This window comes from Lepus europaeus, chromosome X (genome assembly GCF_033115175.1).
Source record: "Lepus europaeus isolate LE1 chromosome X, mLepTim1.pri, whole genome shotgun sequence".
In the NCBI taxonomy this organism is placed as follows: domain Eukaryota; kingdom Metazoa; phylum Chordata; class Mammalia; order Lagomorpha; family Leporidae; genus Lepus; species Lepus europaeus.
The window spans coordinates 102,391,637-102,399,227 of NC_084850.1; positions in this window are offsets into that span (position 1 = coordinate 102,391,637).

Consider the following 7,591-nt stretch of genomic DNA (forward strand, 5'->3'; position numbering starts at 1 on the left):
AGAAAAATCCTGATCCTATAAGAATCCCGTGCGTGGGACAGGAAAGGCAGGCGACTTCCCAGAGCTTCCCCACTTCCCAACTCTGCCCGGGGAGGGGGGGGTTCAGCAATGAGAAAGACTGCCTGCACCTGCCCCCCCCCCCCCACCCGGTGCCTGTGTGCTTTGAACTAAGTGCTCCTACTCGAGGCTGGGCAAACGAACAGAGGGGACACACAGAAAAAGCAGCTTTGGTCTCCAAAGAAGCTTTTTTTGCTCAAACCGGTGGCCAATGCTGACTGCCAGAATCTAGCATTTTCACCTTCGCGGCCTGTTAAACATTGGCTCTGACTCCAAAGGCTTTTGGCTATCAGGCGTAGATAAGGCCCCGAGATCAGAAGGAGTTTTGCAACAGTGACTTTTAACCCCCCACGCTGTGTCGTGCAAGACCCGGGGAGCCTCCAAACGACCCAATTCTCCCAGGACTAGGGGTGGCTGGACGCAGGGAGGGGGCGGGGCGGGGGCGTCAGGGTCCCCAGCGCAACTTCTGGGTCAAGTACCTTCCCCGGGTGACCAGGAGCAGGGGGGGGAGAGTCTTCGCACAATCTGGTAGCGCCCTGCGGCCTCCGGCGACAGCGACAGCGACGGCGACAGCGAGGCCCTGGGAAGCTGAAGGCTGAGCCCACCTCGTCCCCGGTGCGCGAGCTCCAGGCAGCCCGGGAACCTGCCTGCGCACTGGGCCTCTCGCTGGTTGCTGGGGCCCGGTCGAGCAGGTCTCGCTCCGCCGGCACCGTCACTTGGGCTTTGCCTCGCCAGGGAGGGGGCGGGGAGGCTGCGCGCCCAGGGCGCTCGTCTTCGTGGCGGCCAAACACGGGAAAGGGGCCCCGCGCCTGGGACCAGTTGCTGGGTAAATGAATGGCTGCAGGCCTGGCTGGGGACAGGTGGGCGCCAGCGACCTCAGTGGCGCTTGCGCTCTGGCCCCCTCTCAGCCAATGCTGACCTTAATTAAGCCTTGGAGTTTGGACAGGTACCTAAAATTTATCTCTTAGTTAAACAAACACATTGGTTAAAATGCCTGAGAGATTGAGACGGGTTCTGGTTAAACACAAATAGCCTAAGCAGGAAAAGAACAAAGCGGTTAACAAATCCTTCGAAATCCTTGCTCCCCTCGTGGGGATGATTCTGATGGCCCGAGGCCAACTTTTGCAAACCACTTTTGGTGGGGGAAGAGGAAAAGACTCTGTGATTTCTGCTTAAACTCATATGGAGGGGTTGCGTTGTGGCATCCTTTCTGGGGGCCTGTTTGAGTCCTGGCTGCTCCACTTGGCTCCAGCTCATGTGCCTGTGAAGGCAGGGGGAAGATGGCCCAAACGCTGGGGCCCCTGCACTCCTGTGGGAGACCCGGATGGAGTTGTAGGCTCCTGGCTTCAGCCTGGCCTCGGCATGGCAGTTGCAGTCATTTGGGGAGTGAACCAGCAGATGGAAGACTTCTCTCACTCTGTCTCTCTAGTCTGCCAAAAAAAATAAAAAAATAAAAACTTTAAAAAAAAAAAAACAACCAAAATTGTAAGGAATGAGCCATCCGAGGCAGCTTCACATCCCCCACTGGGAGCCTAAATACATCCCAGGCTCTGCCACCAGCCTCTCCGTACTTTCCATAAAAAGCCCCACAAGTTTAAAACATTTAAAAAACGTGAGCGAGGGGGAGAGACACAGAAGGGGCGGCGTAAGAGGAATGTTCTGTCTCCAGATGGAGTGCGGAGCTGCCCAGGTCTGTGTCCCAGCAGAAATCACGCAGCGGCTCACGGGAGGTTTTGTGCTTTGTATGGCACACATGGACTCCAAGGTCTGTTAACCTCATTAGTTATCTCTCAATTGAGCGACCCCGTTCCTTGCTCTCTGGACTGTCCTAAAAGCCCTTATTTACTCAAATCACAATCATTTTGGCATTCTAATACCCTTTATCTCATTAAGGAAGGTCAGAAGGCAACATCCAAAGGCACAAGAAAGGTCAACGCCAACAAGATAGGGTTAGAGCAAGGTCAGCTCCAAATTTAAGGTTTGTGCCTTAGAGTAATGAGCACTTAGGGCTCTGATTGTTTTCCTTTCTCCCTGGGAGGTACTTAAGACAGCTGCTCTCCCATGTCCCCAGTTACAGACAGTAAAGTCCGAGGCTGCACAGGCCAGGACTCGCGAATTGGGCAAATAGCCTAAACCAGCAGCTGAAACTTACTAACTAGAGGGGCCCTTTCTTGGTGGGGCAACGGGTGGACTTGTGACCCCCCCCCCAGATGCTGGGGATCTCTGGCGTTCAATTTGTTTAAACTTTTATTATTATTATTATTTATTTGAAAGGGAGGAAGAGAGAGAGTTTTCTATCTGCTGGTTCATTCCCCAAATGCCCACAACAGTACAACAGCCAGGGCTGGGCCAGGCTGAAGTCAGGAACCAGGAACTGCACGCAGATCTCCCAGGTGGGTGGCAGGGACCCAAGCACTGGGGACACCCTCTGCTGCCTTCCCACAAGCATTAGCAGGGAGCAGGATTGGAAGTGGGGCAGCCAGGATGGAACCAGCACTCTGATAATGGTATGCCAACGTCTCAAGCAGCAGCTTAGCCCACTGTGCCAAAATGACCATTATGTCCTCTCTAAGAAGTTTCTTCCTCTTCCATGGCTTCCTCTTTTTTTCTTAAAAAAAAAAAGGATTTATTTATTTGAGAGGCAGAGTTATAAAGAGGCAGAGGCAGAGAGAGAGGTCTTCCATCGGCTGGTTCACTCCTCAGATGGCCACAATGGCCAGAGCTGGGCCGATCCAAAGCCAGGAGCCAGGAGCTTCTTCTGGGTCTCCCACACAGGTGCAGGGGCCCAAGCACTTGGACCATCTTCTACTGCTTTCCCAGGCCACAGCAGAGAGCTGGATTGGAGGTGGAGCAGCCAGGACTTGAACCAGCATCCATAGGGGATGCTGGCACTGCAGGTGGCGGCTTTATCTGCTGCACCACAGCACCAGCCCCTTCCCCCCACCCCCCAACACCCCACCATGGTTCCTCTTACTTCCTTAGTGCCGATGCTTCTCTCTAACCGGTGTCTTGGTCCAGATCGCTCTGCGCTACAAGCCTGTAGATCAAACCCTCTCTTCAGAAGCCCCACCAAGCTGCCCCAAACCAATCACTGTGTTCTTCATAAACCTCACGCACACTCCATCTTGGTGACTGGGACCGTGGTGCACCCAATGCACCAATCATGCGAAAAGCTCAGACACCGTCCTGGACTTCTCTTGTTCCCTAAGTCTGGTCCAGTTGGTCACTGCATCACAAACTTCTCCCTTGAACGCCCTCCGACTGCGCTGGCACCACCTTCGTTCATTTGGGGCTTCCCTAGTTCCTGCCCACACCGCTGGTATCTCCCTGTGGGCCAGGTCTCATCCCGCTGGATCTGCTGCCTCTGATTGGACATGCATCTGAGTCCCTGACTCGGTCCCTGGCTTAGTCCCTGGCTCCCACCACAGTACTGCCAGCTAGAGGTTATTCAGCGGTGTGTGCGGGTGTGGGTGTGGGTGTGTGTGTAGGAAGGTAACTGTACTTAGAAAATATAAAGAATTCATGATTACCCTTCACCCACCAGTTTCTGTCTGCCAATCACCTGTAAGAATATATTCTATACAGTCTGAGGCTAGTTTATAGACATTGTGCTCCTTTAAATATATGAGTACTTTGGTGGGCATTTCCTGAAAATCTGGACATTCTCTTATATAATTGCAGCACAATGATCAAAAGCAGGCAATTAACATAGATACAGTATTATCAATTTTCCCAATTGCCTCACTAATGTCCTTTACAACAAAAAGGGTAAAAAAAAAAAAAGCATTTCATTCCTGAATCTAATCCAGGAACAAAGCATGACATTTAGCTATGTTTAGTCTCCTTTAATCTGGAACAACTCCTCAGCCTTTCTTTGTTTCATTTTTTCAAAAGATTTATTTATTTGAGAAGTAGAGTTACAGACAGAGAGAGGGAGAGATAGAGAGACAGAGAGACAGAGAGAGAGAGATCCTCCATCCGCTGGTTCACTCCCCAAATGACTGCAATGGCTGGAGCTGAGCTGATCCGAAGCCAGGAGGCAGGAGCTTCTGGGTCTCCCACGAAGGTGTAGGGGCTCAAGGCTTTGGGCCATCTTCCATTGCTTTCCCAGGCCATAGCAGAGAGCTGGATCGGAAGTGGAGCAACTGGGACGCGAACCAGCACCCATATGGGATGCCGGCACCACAGACAGAGGCTTTACCCACTACAGCACAGTGCCAGCCCCATGTTTTACACCATTACCATTTTTGGAGTTGAAAATGCAGAATGTGAGACCGGTGTTGTGGCACATCTGGTTAAGCTGTTGCTTGTGACCCAGCATCCCATACTGCAGTGCTTCTTCAAGTCCTGGCTGCTCCACTTCCAATCCATTCTCCACTTGGAAGACAGTGGATAGTGACTTAATGGTCCCTGCCACCCACGTGGGAGACCAGGATGGAGCTCCTAGCTTCTGGCTTTGGCCTGGCCCAGCCCCAGCTGTTGCAGCCATTCGAGGAGTGAATGAGAGGATGCAAGATAGATCTCTCGGGGCCGGCGCCATGGCGCAGTGGGTTTATCCTCCACCTGCGGCACTGGCATCCCATATGCATGCTGACCATGCATCTGCAGGTAGCATTGAAAACTGTCCAGCACATATGGGTCAAATGTAACAGGGGCAACGATCAGAAACAAGACGGTGCTTTGTTGTGGTGGAATGAGAAGGCCATGCCAAGGTGGCCGCTGGCAAGCGAACATCAGTTACTCTGAAACCCACCTGGCAACGGAGCCTGCCTAGCAACAGGCTGTGATTGGATGGCTTTGGAAACTGCCTGGCAACAGGCTGTGATTGGTTGGGGCATAGACCGCCCCTTGACCAGATTGGCTGGTCTTGGGTATATAAGATGTTGTACCAACTGAAATAAACGAGTTTGCAGGCTGCTTGCCTCAAGCCCGCTTTCACCCAACTCCTGGGGTCTGTGTGGTGACTCCGCGCCTCTTGCCCCCACCACGCTCCTCCTCTCAGAAACGAACCCACTGCAACATTGTTGAGAAATCAACCGCAACACTTAGTCCTCATAATAGATGGCTAGGCAAGGAGAATATGTCCCAAAGGCCACCTTGTCACCTGTGGCAATCTAGCGGCCTTTTTTCTTTTAGTCTCGTTACAGACTATTGCATTTCACATGTTGTATTTCCACACAGGGGAACTTCCAAAGGCTCATGGAACATGGAATTAAAAGGTAAGTTTATCTTGGTGCAAAAATGTTTGAAATCCATGCATACAAGGAGGATGTCTTTAAAAAGTTTATGGAAATCTTGTATTTTGAGAAAACTATGCATGGATTTCTTTCTTTCTTTTTTTTTTCAGGAACACAGATGTATTCCATTTTCCATGGACTTTCTGAAGTACTCTGATAAGTGTAGCAGGAAGCATAACCCCCTTTTGGCTAGCCCAAGGAAATAAAAGGCCATGTGATGACAAATGACAAATAATGAATTTTAACTGTTTTTTTTTTAGGGGGCTTCTGAAGCAGAGCTTGTGTCTTTACGGCATTGGCCAGTTGTGGGCCACCTTCTCCCAGTGTGGGAACTTCAGCTCACAGAACACGCACCAAGAGTCAGTGATCAGGGCTGGCCCATGGCCTGGGAAAGCAGCAGAAGATGGCCCAAGTGCCTGGGCCCCTGCACCCATGTGGGAGACCCAGAGGAAGCTCCTGGCTCCTGGCTCCAGCCTGGCCCAGCCCTGGTGATTGTGGCCATCTGGGGGAGTGAACCAGCGGATGCAACATCTGTCTTTCCCTCTGTCTAACTCTGACTTTCAAATACATAAATAGATCTTTAAAAACAAAAAAGAAGACTCAGTTATCTTTCTTGGGAGTTATTCTAGTTAACATCCACGCATGTTTGCCTCTTCAGGAAAACAGGATTAACAAAAGAAGTAGCAGGTTTTTTTTAAAAGATTATTTATTTATTCATTTGAGAGGCAGAGTTACAGACACAGGGAGAGACAGAGAGAAATATATTCCATTTAGTGATTCACTCCACAAATGGTCACAATGGCTGGAGCTCTGCTGATCCGAAGCCAGGAGCCAGGAGCTTCTTCCGGGTCTCCCACACGGGTGCAGGGGCCCAAGCACTTGGGCCATCTTCTGCTGCTTTCCCAGGCCATAGCAGAGAGCTGGATTGGAAGTGGAGCAGTCGGGACTCGAACTGGCACTGCAGGCAGTGGCTCTACCCGCTACGCCACAGCGCAGGCTCCCAGGGTGGAAGTTTTAAATAACTGAAAGCCTCTAAGAAATTATTCCGAATATAAAGATACTTCAAAAAGACCATGGAGAAATGGAATGAAAATTTGTTTTGCAAGCATTTATGTATTTATTTATTAGAGAGAGAGAGAGAGAGAGAGAGAGAGAGAGAGAGAGAGATCCTGTCTGCTGATTCATTCCCCAAATGCCTGCAATGCCTGGGACTGGGCTGGGCCCAAATGTGGAAACCAGAAACTCGATCCAATTCTCCCAATCACTTGAGTCATCACTGCTGCTTCCCAGATATTGCATAGCAGGACATGGGAGTTAGGAGATGGAGCCAGGCATAGAGCCCAGGCACTCCCATACGCCATGTGGGCATCTTTATCACTAGGCCAAATGCCTATCCTGATATGTGGTTTTTGGTGCAAAACAATGTGAAACCCATGCATCATTTTTTTCATAGTATGTGTGTGCCATGAGCTTTTTTGTTTCTTAAGATTTATTTATTTGAAAGTCAGAGTTAGAGAGAGAAGAAGAAGCAGAGAGAGGTCTTCTATCCACTGGTTCAGTCCCCAATTGGCTGCAATGGCTGGAGCTGTGACTATCCAAAGGCAGGAGCCAGGAGCTTCTTCCGGGTCCCCCACATGGGTGCAAGGGCTCAAGGGCTTGGGCTATCTTCTACTGCTTTCCCAGGCTATAGCCAGCACCCATATAGGATGCCGGCACTGCAGGCTGTGGCGTTATCCACTACGCCACAGCACTGGCCCCAACCATGAGCTTTTTGAAGACTCCCTTGTACACATGGCTTTCTCATCATTTTGCACCAAAAACAAACTTCTGTTTTCATTTCATTTTCCCCACACGTTTTCTGAAATCTCCTTGGATGCTAGATCAGCTAGGATGTGGCAGGTGGACATACGTCTGATGGCCACATAAGGCATGGCACCCTGGTGGCGCACAGATTCTTCTGGGGGTCTATGTCTCACTGGCCACGAGCAAATGCTCTCTGCCTTGACATGGGCAGTTTCCTCAAGCATTCAACAGTTCCTGAAAAGCAGGCAGAGCAAGCCAGGCATTGCCCGAAGATTAGTTCCCATTCTTGATGAGCAAGGTTTTGCTAACAGGATCGTAGTGATATCAGCAGAGGCAGGGAACAGTTTTGAGGTCAAAGGACAATTGAGGGCCAAGGAGAATTTTTATGAGCCCAAAGTTTGAGATTATTGATGTGAGGAAAAACTGAAGAATCTTAAGGGAGCCATAAAGGACACGTGTCTTCTCAAATGTTTAAGGGAGAATGATCAGATATT